Here is a 13,655-nt window from a genome sequence, read left to right on the forward strand (position 1 = left end):
GTCCATGTGTGAAGAAATGATGTAGCCTCACTGGTTCTGAATAGCAATGTAATAATCTCACCCTGATGACTGTCACCAGCACAATCTAATGACCTTTTCAAAAGTGCCACCTCCCAGAACCATCACCCTGAGAGTTAGAAATAGAGAATTAATTCACCTTGATAAGTATCAAAAATCATCTGGGTCACATTATAGTCAATAGAGAAGATAGTTTTATTTCCCTGAGTGCAGGAAAAAGGCCCGATTCCATAGTCATCAGCCTGATTAAATTACATTATCACATAACCTGAGCAATTACAGGAAGTCCATTGAAAGAAATGAAGACCTACCGGTTGGAAAGAAATTGTTGAAACAGTTTACTGTCTATAGATGAAATGACTGTCCATGAAGAAAATCCTGAGAAATGTTTAAAAACAAAACTCTCTTTTAATAAACAAAATGAACAAGTTTAGAAAAGTCATACAAGTTCAACATGCAAAAATCAATCAAATTTGTATTTGTTAGTCATGACTATATGCATAGAATTTGAAAATAAAATAAAAATCACACATGCTGGTAAAATAAATTTAACAATAATCTAAATAAATGGAGAGGCATACCATGTTTCTAGATCGGGGGCACATTGGTGTAGGCTCCAGGTTCTTTCAAATTGACCAATTGATTTAACACATTTATCAAATCTCAAGTTATTAGTTATTTATTTAGTTTATCATTCATCTACTAATACCATGATCAAGCCTATTTTGTGGTTTATTTGAAAAGGTGTGGACAGAGGGATATACCTATATCCATGGGATATAATAAAGAGCTTAGAGATAGACCCATGAAAATATACTGACCCAGCTTTTCCTAAAACAAGTCAAGGAAAAGACAATATTTTCTACAAATGCATTGGAAACAATGGGATATCTATAGACATATAGATGAATTTTGACATAACTTTATACTTCAGACAGAAAAAAATGAAAAAAACCCACAAATGATTCATGAACATAAATGTTAACTGAAGAGTTATAAAACTTTTAGAATAAAAAAGCAAAAGAGGATAGTTTGGGGTCATAAAAAAAGTTCTTAAACTTGACACAAGGATTATGATCTAAAAAAAAACAGATACACTGGGCAAGAGCATGGCCTAGTGGTAGAGTGCTTGCCTCGCATGCACTAAGCCCTATGTTTGATTCCTTGGTATCACATACACAGAAAAAGCTGAAAGTGCCAGAGCACTAGTGCTCAAGCGGCAGAGCACGAGTCTTGAGCAAAACGTGTTCAAGGACAGTTCCCAGGCCCTGAGTTCAAGCCCTACGACTGCAAAAAAAAGATACATTAAACCTCATCAAAATGAACATTATTGCTACTTAAAAAAAAATAGTGAAAAGACAAAATGATCAGCTCTTAAAGGGATAATATATTTGTAAACCACTTGTTCCACACATGACTAGCACCTAGAATAGCAGAAGTACTTCAAAAACTTGGCAGGACAGAAATTAATCTATTTAATGATAAGATGTGCAAATATAAATATTTAACAACACAATTTGTATATGTACAATGGAATATAACTCAGCATTGAAAAGTAATGGAATCTAAAGGCCTGGTCATGAAATATCTCACAAATAAGATGGTTGAAGAAAGCCAGGTACTGGTGACCCATGCCTGTAATCCTAACTATTCAGGAGGCTCAGATCTTGGGACACGGTTAGAAGTCACTCCAGGCAGGAAAGTTCATAAGACTTATCTCTAATTAAACACGCACGCACACACACACACACACACACACACACACACACACACACACACACACACACACGAAGCAGAACTGTGACTCAAGTGATAGAGGTTGGCCTTGAGCAAAAAACAAAAGGACAGCATCCAGCCCCACAGTCAGCACCAAAAAAAAAAAAAGCATAAAAGCATAAATAAATAAATATTGAGTGAAGGAGACTAGAAATATACGAAGGGTACAGACTACAAGATTCCATTTCTATGGTTTTCTAGAAAAGGGAAAAATAATTCCTCAGAAAATGGTCGCATGAAGAAATTGCAGGTGTCGGGCCGGGAGGTTGGCCTTGTGGTTAAAGTGCTTGCCTAGCATGCATGAAGACCCGGGTTCGATTCCTTGGTACCACATACATAGAAAAAAGCCGGAAGTGGTGCTGAGGCTCAAGTGGTAGAGCTCTAGCCTTGAGAAAATCCAAGGACAGGGCTCAGGGCCTGAGCTCAAGCCCTAGGACTGGCAAAAAAAAAAAAAAAAAAGAAATTGTAGGTGTGGTTGTCTGAGAAGTTTTTAGAGAATTTCCTAAATTCTTATAAATATTTTCTTTCTTGGTTGCACTATAGGTTATCTACGATCTACGTATGATATTTTGAATAAATTTCACCTCAAATACAAAGGCAAAAAATAAAACATATACATACAAAAAGAAAGATGCCTTAGAGTTCAAATTTGTATCCTGGAAAGGAACATAAAAGAAGAAACAAGAAGAACCATCTGGATTTTACCTGCTTGAGTCATTCTACACAGTGCATGATCCAAGGGAACAAACTACAAGAAGTTAAAAAAAACTCTCTTTATGGGTACAACAGTCATAGCCGTTCTGATATCATTTGGTGGGTTTTTTTTTGTGTTTTTTTTTTGTCCTTCAGTAACGCAACTTCTGTTCTTCTCTCCAGTTAGTCATCAAGTAACCTGTTCCTCTCAACACTCAGCTTCCTGCCTGGCTTATTCTTATTTTGTCCTGAGTACATTTGTTATTCATTGACTTTTCCTTCTCTTTTGTCTTACCAAATATCACCAGGCTGTGCCTGATGTGAGGAGCCTTGCTATGGAAACCTTTGTAAACAGAGTTGGCTTCAGCTCTGACAGGTTCAAGCTGTTTTTCTTTCCTTTCATGCCTCAGCAAAGAGAAAGCCTGGCTGAGTTACAGAGGCCAGCAGTAAGCAAGTCTTACTTTTGGCCAAGGGACTTGTGCAAGCTTTATTAGGATGCTGAAGTCAGATGTCACTGGAGGAGCCAAGAGAAGGGAAGGAAAGTCAGGAGATCTCAAACCCAACATAATTTTTTTTCTCTTGGAAACACTTAGAAATTCTTGATTCACAGTTTTTGCACTCAGAGATGTGTGCAAAGACTTGACCAAGCTGTGCAAACAGATGTAACTGGGTTCCACTTCCAGATCGACAATTTGTGAATGCATGTGTATTTTGAATGAAATAATGTAATGAGAGATCCCGTGAGCTTCGGTCAGTATAACAATATAACGGTCAGCTTCTGTAAGTATAATTAGAACTACTTATTTGAATGGTTCACATTGGACTTAAATATTCAATACTTTTATATTATCTCTCTACCATGACATGCCTCTGTACTCTTTCACATATACATTGATTCCAGTCAATAATTTGCTTGCTAATTAATTATAAACATATTCAACAGTATTACTGAGTACACTATTTTAGGAAACAACAGCAAGCATAACAAACACAACAAAGTCCTGCCCTGATATCATTTGCATTCCATTGAGTAGGCAGATAGTAATGTAAGTGACTGAGCATATGACATGATGACAAGAATGATAAGAGCTGCAAGGAGAGTAAGTACGGTAAGGGGATACAAGGTGGCACAAGGTACTGGTTTAGATCAGAATCTCTGTCTGGAAGTCATAATGGACTTAAAACCTGACAGATGCAAGCAAATAATCTCCTGGAAATGATTAATACTTACAGTTATCCCACTGGGTGTGCAATACCACACACAACTGTCATATTTTTATCTAAATATCACTTCAGTCCCTGATAACTGGGTTGCTGCTCATCTGTCTGTTGAATAGAGTAATTTGACAGAATGTGGAGCCAAAATTAGGTCCAGAGTTAAATACATTAGAAGTGGCTTAGTTTAGACCATTACAGGAGCTGGACCTTGATTTCTGACCACCTATTGCCAAGCATTTGATACCAGAGATCTGACAATTTGTCAGAATAAAGCTTTGCTGGTACATCCTGCTCTTTTGACCATATACACCAATATACACCAGCTTACAGAAATACTTCAAATTCATGACATTGTTTAAACTTGTAAGGGATCACCTGATAATTCTAATAAAATGTCAGAGACAGACACTCCTAATAAAAGTAAACAGACATAGAACATTTGAATCTGTGAAAGAATTAGATTAAGAATCGGCTAAGTCACTCTCTCCTTGCCACCAGCATAACTAGGAAATTATTTCTTTTGTCTCAAATCTAGATAAACTTAGATCTAGGAGTGCTAATCTTGACATTGTATTGCATTCAAAAAATATTCATTTAGGATTTCCCACACACTAATGAAAACTAATTTAAGACTTTATTTAAAATGAACACTAAGAAACTAAAATCTAACTAACACTATCATTCTTACTCACTCTTCTGTTCCACCCTCCCTCCCCTTTCCCCTTGATATGAATAGTCAGATAGATGGGAGTTCACAAATTTAAGAGTTTTCCACCACTAGCAATGTGAGATATTCACAAGTGAGCTTTTAGAATAGGAAATGAAGTTTTGGTTCTACACAGGGACAAAACTTGTCTCTGTCAACAAGGACATACTAAATCCACTAGCACAACAATGTTCATTGCAGCACTATTCACCATAGCAAAGATAGGGAACCAACCTAGATGTCCCTCAGTTGATGAGTGGATCAACAAGTTGTGGTATTTGTACACAATGGAATTCTATGCTGCTGTCAGAAAGAATGACATCACCCCATTTGTTAGGAAATGGAAAGACTTAGAAAAAATCATATTAAGTGAAGTAAGCCAGACTCAAAGGAACTTAGGCTCAATGGTTTCCCTCATTCGTCATAATCAGTAGAAACCTTGGGCTCTACTAGCAGAGATCTGCAATAGAGCAAAATCTGGATACATAAGGCCATATAATGTGAAGCTAATTGAAAGGACCTCCAGGATATTGAAACAAAAGCCATATAATGAATGATTGTTGTCCTTAATGTACTATGTTGTCTCTCATCTCCTTTGCTGTCCCTTGGTTATCTCATATTGGTATAGTATCTCACTTTGTTATCTGATATATTGAATTTATTTGTATTTGGATATTTGAAATTTGATAGGGAAGGGGGGAAAACCAAGACGGGTGGGGGATGTGTGGGGGGGAGGGAAATGGGTACCAAGACATGTGAAAGGGTATCAATGTATGTGAATTAATGCACCTTCTATCTGGCAAATATCATGTAACCCTTTTACTAATTACAATAAAAAATAAAATAAAATAAAAAAAAAACAAAACTTGTCTCTGTCGTGTCAGTCAGGTAGAGTTAGACTTAGGGATGAAAAAGGTGATTGAGTCCGGTGCTCCCTCTACGCAAATGAAACAGGTGAGGCATAATGTCATACTGGGACCAAATCTGGTAATTACTGACTCATAGGAGAAATTCTTCCCTCTGAAGGAACAAAGCAGCTGTACCCAAATGGTAACCAGTGCCGAGGGGTATCTCTGAATGACGTAGCCATGGGGCCTGTGGAAGGCTCCACCAGCTGTCCTACGAGGGCTTTGACAGTTCTGTCGCTGTGGATGGCTTGTGTAATGCTGTGTTGAAACTTCCAGTCCACTTACATGAGACTTTTTAAAATTTGATCATTTCTAAGTTAATAATAAGAAGTTGAGAATGATAAAAGAGAAAATTGATGAGTGATGAGTCAATTTACAGCATATAAGGAAAGCTCAGGGAAAGGAACTTGCAAAGAGTTTGGTATGTCTGGGATGAAGAACAACATGAGCAATGGATGTAAAGGGATGGGACTCACAGGGAGCGCATGGACCGGCTCTTCACAAACAGTTCAGCTACTTTCCTAGTGTGCTTCCAGACAGATAGGTAGATAATTGATATTAACACTACATATGTATTAAATATTAAATGTATCTTATGTCATATGTATGCATCATAATTTTTATACATTTTTTATTATTACATTATATTCACCAGATAGAAGATGCATTGCTTCACAAACATTGACACCCTTTCTCATGTCTTGGTCCCCATTTCCCTCTCCCCACCCCTGCCCCTCATCTTGTTTTCCCCCCTTCCCTATCCTATTTCAAATAAACAAATATTCATATATACACTATATCAGATAGCAAGATAAGATACTGTAACAATATGAGATAACCAAGGGACAACAGAAGAGATGAGAAATAACATAGCACATTAAGGAAAACAATCACACATTATATGGCTTTTGTTTCTATATCCTGGAAGTCCTTTCATTTAGCATCATTCAATATGGCCTTATGTATCTAGGTTTTGCTCTATTGTAAATCTCTGCTAGGAGAGCCCAAGGATTTTACTGATTATGACAAATGAGGGAAACCATTGAGCCTATGTTTCTTTGAGTCGTGTTTACTTCACTTAATGTGGTTTTTTCCTAGTCTTTCCATTTCCTTACAAATGGGTCAATGTCATTCTTTCTGAGCACAGCATAGAATTCCATTGTGTATAAATACCACATCTTGTTGATCCACTCATCAACTGAGGGGCATCTAGGTTGGTTCCATATCTTTGCTAATACATAATAATTTCTATGTATTATTAATCTACTTTGAAATGACTAAGCCAGTATTTGAACCCAGGTCCACCAGCTTTCCAGGCACTAATGCCTCCCATTCTGATTTTCCCCAAGCATCATACCACAACTTTGGGGATGAACTAGATTTTTGAGTGATGAGATATCTCCATGCACCTGTTTATTTCCAGTGCTAGAACATTAAGAGTGTTTTTCAATGTCTATTTCAGCAGGGAACATTCCATAAAATTAAGTTTGTTTCTATTGACTTGGCACCTAGAAACCCTCAAGGAGTTTCTTCTACTCATTATCCTAAAATGTGTAAGAGCAACAGCTGCAAAAGTGGCAGCTATGGGCTGTGTTCCCCACATAACAGTGCCCAGAGGAGTGTGAGTGTGACAGAGGCTAGCTGTTGCTTTGCACCCATCTCTATTTTGACTCTGGTCTCACAGGAAAGGCCATTTTATGCCAATTTCTTACACATGTTATTTCCTTTCCATAAACCTCCACTCCCTCTTGTTCTTATTTTCTCTGACAATATTCTGTATAAAGCATAGATTTTGCTGTTCCATCTGTTCATAAAGAGCTGGCTATTTTAATTGTCTTTCACTATTCCTTTTAAAAATGAGTATTTGTCCATCAAAGCAAAAAAAAGAAAACATTTCTATAAAGCAAAACAAATGTTCTTAGAAAAAGGAGATATTTTTGACTTGGTAACTGCAAGCAAAATTTCAAATTGCAAGCAGAATATCACTAAACTTCCTCAGTATTAAAGATTAGTAAACTACCTTTATCAGTTGCCTCTAAAACAAATGTGCCAGTGCCTTATACATATAATTCTATCTATTCAGGAGGCTGACATTTGAGGCTCATGGTTCAAAACAAGTCCAGGCAGAAATGTCTATGAGCCAGCAAAAAGCTAGAAGTAGCACTGTGATTCAAGTGGTCAAGCAGCAGCCTTCCATGGAAAAAAACAAACAAACTAGGAAACCCATGCCCCGAGTTCAAGCCCCCAATCTGGTACCCACACAAAAATTCAAAACAAATAAATGAAAGAGCATCCATCATAGACACATGGTAACATGAGAAGATAAAGCAAGCTACAGCCTTTCTAGTCCAGGTTGAGTCCAGATACACCTCCCCAATTAGGAAAGAGTTTCAACTTTTGTTCAGTCAAAACAGTACACTTTCTTCAAGTTTATTCCAAAGTCTAAGTCTGTCCTAGAGTAGATAAAAGCAAAGATTCTCCTTAGAATGCATAGGTGACTCTAAAATGCTACAATATCTGGCTCTCTTCTATCCTGCATATATCATCTTATTGAAATAACTGTAAATAAAAAAATGACAATGTGTGTGTGTGTGTGTGTGTGTGTGTGTGTGTGTGAATGATATGATGCCAGCTTTCAGGAGGCCAACAGTTTATTCAGCAGAAAAAACTACAATGTAGTCAACCGAGTGTAAGTCTATTAATAAAAGCAACAGCCATTTACTAAGTGCCTTAGTGGATTAAGTGCCATTTATCTTTCCTTCAAGGATGAGTTAAGCTTGAATTGATATCCAGAAGGTTCTTCCTGTTTGTTGGTGGGAAGAAGTAGAGCTGAGACGTAATAATATATTTTTGTGGCCAGGGAGGAGAGAGTTTGGCAGGCATGGAGGAATGTGTCTGGAGGAGTGGAAAATATGCATGGGAAATGGTGCAGGTATTGCAAATCAGGCAGCAGATTTGGGTGTGCAATGGAAAGTCATCATTTATTCCTAAAATAAGACATGCTGAAAATGGGCAATGAAGGAGAAGAAAAGCATGATTCAAATCATAGACTCAGATCGCTAGTCTGGCAGCTTCCTGCTTATGAAATTTGCTAGAAGGAGGCTTTAATAATGAATGAACCTTTTTTCTTTCCTGCTGATAAGGAGATGCAGATGCACTCAAACTCAGAAACTCCCACGTGATTTTCAACAAATGCCAATGCAGCCTTCATGGACCTTTTCTTGTAAAGCAAATCAATCCAGGGCTAAGCTTAAAATAAGTACATCAGTTTGCAAACAAGTATAGTTGAAAAAAAATGAAAAAAAAAAAGAAAACTAAAACACCAATAAATCCTCACTGGCGTTATTTCAGTCATAGTCTCTTCTAAATAACTACATTCTACTGCAGTTGTATTCTCAAATTTATGATAATTTCTAAAAAATAATTTCATTAGTTAAAATGTTCATGCCAGTGTGTGGTTCTGTACATATCTTCCCATAGCAGAGGTGTTGTCATATACATACATACACACACACACACACACACACACACATATAAAGTTACAAGCCATTTCCTTTCCTCATTTAGCTGTATGCTGTTTTGGGGGGAGGGGGAGGGGGAGGTAACCTGTCCTGGGACTTGGACTCTAGGCCTGGATATGGTCCCTGAGCTCTTTTTGCTCAAGGCTAATGCTCTACCTCTCCCCTTCTGTTTTTCTGTTTTGTTTTGTTTCATTGTTGTTTTGGTGGTTGTTAATTAGAGATAAGATTCTCATAGGTTTTTCTGCTTGGGTTGGTGTTCAACTGTGATCCTCAGATCTTAGCCTCCTGAGTAGCTAAAATGACAGACATGAGCCACAGGCACCAGCTAGACTTTTAATGATGTAAGAATATTCTTTGTTATAACACCTTAAAGTGTCTAGCAGAGGGCATTTTATAGTGAAGAGTACATTAATCCTGTTGATCACTGAGCCTCATCTACTGTTTCTAACAGGTCCTGTTGGTCTTCCTTGGTCCTGTTTAGCTTTCTTGCTAAACAGCCTCTTGTTTATCCTTCTTGAGTAAGGAAGTAGCTCTGGTTGTTTTCTTCATTTTCACATCATCAGTGATGGATTAGCATCTCCCTGTCATGTCTTTTCACTCATTTTTCCCCTTCCTGTTTTGTTTTCAGAACTCATCTGCTTCATTGCCATCTTAATTTGGAAAAGAAAAGGCCACATTAAAGGAACAATGGAATCAACAATTCTAATATATGATTCAGACAAATTCCTAAAGTGCTTTTCTCCCAGACAGAATTTGCACATAGAAATTCACATTCATTAAGCTAAAGACAGAGTGTGTCAAGCCAGCTGCAGGTTTAATAGAGAGGTCAGAACCTTTTTTCTCTGTTATTCCTACTGAAGACATCATTAGAGCTACAGTAAAATAAGAGAATGTCACAGAATGTCAGGCTAGTCATAGTGCAAGTGTTCTTTTTTCATTAGTGACTCAGCTGGTTGCTATGGCAACCCCACTCTAGTATCAGAGATACTCTCTTCCTCTATTTTCAGTCAGGAAAATTGTGCTCCTATCTCATAGGTTTCTGCCATGATATTTATATCTGGGTCATGGTAATAAAGCTGGTTGGAAATATGTCTGTTGCCATTCGAGCCAGGCAGAGAGGCTTGCACTAAAAGGGAGATCGGTTTAGGATTTCTAGGTTGATGTGAGCACAAATTGCCCTGTGGGAGGGAAGGTATTTCCTTCTTTCCTATCTGTGTCATAGATGTACTGCAGCTCTCTGCCCAGGACTTCTTTTTCATATTCTCTAGCCTGGCTCACTGGTTCTAGAAAAATTAAGCAATGTTTTTAATGTCCCTTGACTTGTCCAGGGATCCACCTATTTAAATTGTTCCTCTGAGTGGGCTTAGTATTGCTTCACTTATTTACTCATTCACGTAGTTACAGAATTATTAGAATGAGGAAAGCATTGCGTTGAATAGAGCATTTAGCTACTGGGTTATGCTCTAACCACTTACAGTCTACTTTGGGGATGGATCTAGCTCATATACTTTCTTCGAATGCAAGAAGCATCAAGTGTGCATAAATTCTTGTAATGCTACATGATGAATTTTGATTTTGTTGTATTGTTGGAATTGTAACCCAGGGTGTTTTGAGTGCTAAGCAATCACTGTACCACTGAGCTACATTCCCAACCCTGTGTGATTTTTCAAGTTTACTATTTTTTTGTGCTGGTGCTAGGGCTTGAACTCAAGGCCTAGATACTGTCCTTTATTTTTTTGTTCAAAGCTGTCACTCTACAACTTGAGCCTCAGCCCTACTTCTGGATTTTTGGTAGTTAACTGGAAACACGGAGTCTCACAAACTTTCCTGCCTATGCTAGCTTCAAACCATGATTGTGAGATTTTAGCTTCCTGAGTATCAAGAATTATAGACTTGAACTACTAGTGCATGGCCAGTTATTTTTAATTGATTATATATGTAGCATACACACACATATATATACTTTTATATATTTGTGAGGTACAATGAAATATTTTGCCATTATTGTGAAATGATCCAATTGTTTAGTGTATTTATCATCTTAAGTATTTATCATGTTCTTGTGATAATATTTAAAATCTTTTCTCACACAGATGAATCAAGAAGATGCAGTGTTTATGCACAATGGTAGTCTATGCTGCCATCAGAAAGAATGACATTGCCCCATTTGTAAGGAAATGGCGAGACTTGGAAAAAATCATATTAAGTGAAGTAAGCCAGACCCAAAGAACATAGGCTCAGCAGTTTCCCTCATTTGTAATTAGTATATGTCTAGGATTGTCCTAGTAGAGGATCACAATTGCTCAAAAGCTATGTACATATGGCCATATAGGATGGGGCTAAGTGAAATGAATTCCAGGTTATGGAAACAAGAGATTTATCTTTGTGATTGTTGTTCTTAATGTACTATGTGAAGTTATTTCATTTCTCTTTTTTTCCCTTATGGTTAATCTCATGTTGTTACTGTAGCTGACTTTGGTACCTGGTATATTGTCTATATGTTTGTTTGTTTATTTGAAATGAGGAAGGGAAGCAAATAACAAGATTATTGGAAGAGGGTGGGGGAGGGAAAATGGGAGGAAAACATGAGAAAGGGTATCAGTGTTCAAGAAGAAATGTACCCACTGCCTAACGAATGTAACTATAATCCCTCTATACATCACCCCAACAATAAAAAAGGAAAAGAGGAAAAAATCTTTTGTCTATGATGCATGCTTTCACTGGGGGTATGGATATGTCCAGAAAATATGGGGGAAGGAGTAGTTGATGCTTCTCATCCAGGTACTGTTTAAGTTAGACTCTTGTTGATGCATACCTAATGTGTCCCTACTTGAATACTCCAGTGATTCAGAGTTGTAGTTAACCTAAAGGACTTTTTATGCACATTTGAATGGATTTATTGTTTGTCCTACAAAATTTTTGTTACAGTGTCATCTGGCTGGAAGTTTTTTTTATGTGCATTAATCTTCATTGATGTAAATTGTTTTTAATGTTTGCATATTTATTTATAATGTACACCTAATATCTATATATGAGAAACATGCTTTCTTCCTCCCTCTGAGCCTGTCTTACTTCACTTTACATGTTTTTTGTTAAACAATGGGAATCAAATTTTGTTTAACAATTGAGAAAATCAAATCAGGAAAATTGTTTTTGAAAACAGTACTGGCATCAGTGAAAAAAATTAGTTTGAAGACTTTACCCATTGGAATCAATACATCCTGGGAAACCTCTCCGTTCCTCCAAAGCCAACAGACAAAAAGACACTCTGTGTGCTCTAGGGTTGGCAGGGCATAAAAGGATCCCTTGCTGTATCTACTTCCTGTTTATTAACCCTGGAATAATAAATGCCCCCTTCCTCTTATTTGAAATGATGTATCATATACCAAACGCTAGAATGCATTTGTATCTACTTTGAACCCTTTATGGGTTCTGCTAGGTACTTCAGAGCTGGATCCTTAAACCAGTAGATTATACCTTGCCAGTAGGGGGTGCTAGAAGGTCTCTTCCAGATTTCTTGCAGTGGCTAAAAATACGTAGATCATCCCGCTGCATGCTCATCTTCAAGTTTACCTGGCGTGGCTGTGGTTCCTAGCCAAGCCAACTAGCATCTCAGTGACGATTTCTGCTCACCAGCCCGGTATCTCGGCATCTTGCTTCCCTGCTCTGCCCTCTTGGCTTTCCCTTTCCCTGTTCTACATTTCCTATGGAGATAAACACCGCTTGCACTTTCATACAAAGTAAAATCTTACACGATTTGCTTATTTAATTAACTTAAAATAAGTTAATTTAAAATTAACTTGACTTAACATTTTAATTAATTGTATTAATTTTGACATTTTTATTTTATATTAATTTTTTTGCCATTTTACCCAAATTTAACTTTGTTTTTTTCTTTCTCCTAAAGCTGACAAGCTTACCAAGAAAATGGACATTAAGAAGTACGTCAGAAATTTGATAGTTGCTCCTCTTTGTGAACAAAATATTTCAACGAAGACAATAGAAATCTACAGTAGCAGCATCCATTGGCCATGTAACTCTGCTGGCAAAGAAGGTGGACTGACCACCTCTGAACCCCCACATTGACTACGTGGCACTATGTGGCAGTCACACTGCCTCCAAGAACAAATCCTTGTGATGGTTGTTCTTAATGTACGATGTTATTTCTTTTCTCTTTTTCTCCCTTGTGGCTAATCTCATGTGGTTACTGTATCCATCTTTGTTACCTGGGATATTATATATATATTCATTTGTTTGTTTGAAATAGGGAAGGGAAGGGGGAAAACAAAATGATTGGGCATGGGTGGGAGGAGGGAAATGGGGACAAAAACACAAGAAGAGGTATCAATGAGCGGGAAGTAATGCGCGAAGTAATTTAAAAAGAATTTTTTAAAAAGATGGGAAACCTACTAAAATGTCAGTTGATTTCTATGATGGAGGAAATAACTTATTAGGTATAGTTGTTATAATTCCAAATTAAGTCACCACGATCATGGCCTCCTCTCTATTTTTAGACATCTATACATTTATAGACACCTGTCCTTTAATGGAAATGAAATCAAGATCTCATCATATTGAAGATTGGAAGTATATTGCAGAACTCTTTCTCTGAGTCTTTCCTAGAGAACTTACACTGACCATGTATGAAACAAAAGGAAACAGCTGACTTTGGGGGGATTACCAGGTACAGACTCTGAACTATCTAATTTCTGAGGATTTAAGCTGCTACCATGGTTTACCAGTATGAATATGTGGGCTTGAATTTGCACTTAATAAACACAGTTTTGCTTCAAGTCTGATTAATAATTGCTCAAG

At 37.3% G+C, this 13,655-nt stretch overlaps 1 long non-coding RNA gene across 2 annotated transcripts; it reads left to right on the forward strand.

Annotated features, from left to right (window-relative positions):
- The first annotated feature begins 9,843 nt into the window (after positions 1-9,843).
- On the forward strand, positions 9,844-12,991 carry LOC150064189 (uncharacterized). 2 transcript variants are annotated; one of them, XR_016535130.1, is made up of 3 exons: positions 9,844-10,032; positions 10,934-11,051; positions 12,748-12,991. It is a non-coding gene; the product is annotated as an uncharacterized LOC150064189 (long non-coding RNA). The 2 variants fall into 2 exon arrangements; XR_016535131.1 differs by having other exon boundaries at positions 9,844-10,002.
- The last annotated feature ends 664 nt before the right edge of the window (positions 12,992-13,655 follow it).

Source organism: Megascapheus bottae, chromosome 4 (assembly GCF_031878675.1).
Source record: "Megascapheus bottae isolate mThoBot1 chromosome 4, mThoBot2.hap1, whole genome shotgun sequence".
Classification (NCBI taxonomy): domain Eukaryota; kingdom Metazoa; phylum Chordata; class Mammalia; order Rodentia; family Geomyidae; genus Megascapheus; species Megascapheus bottae.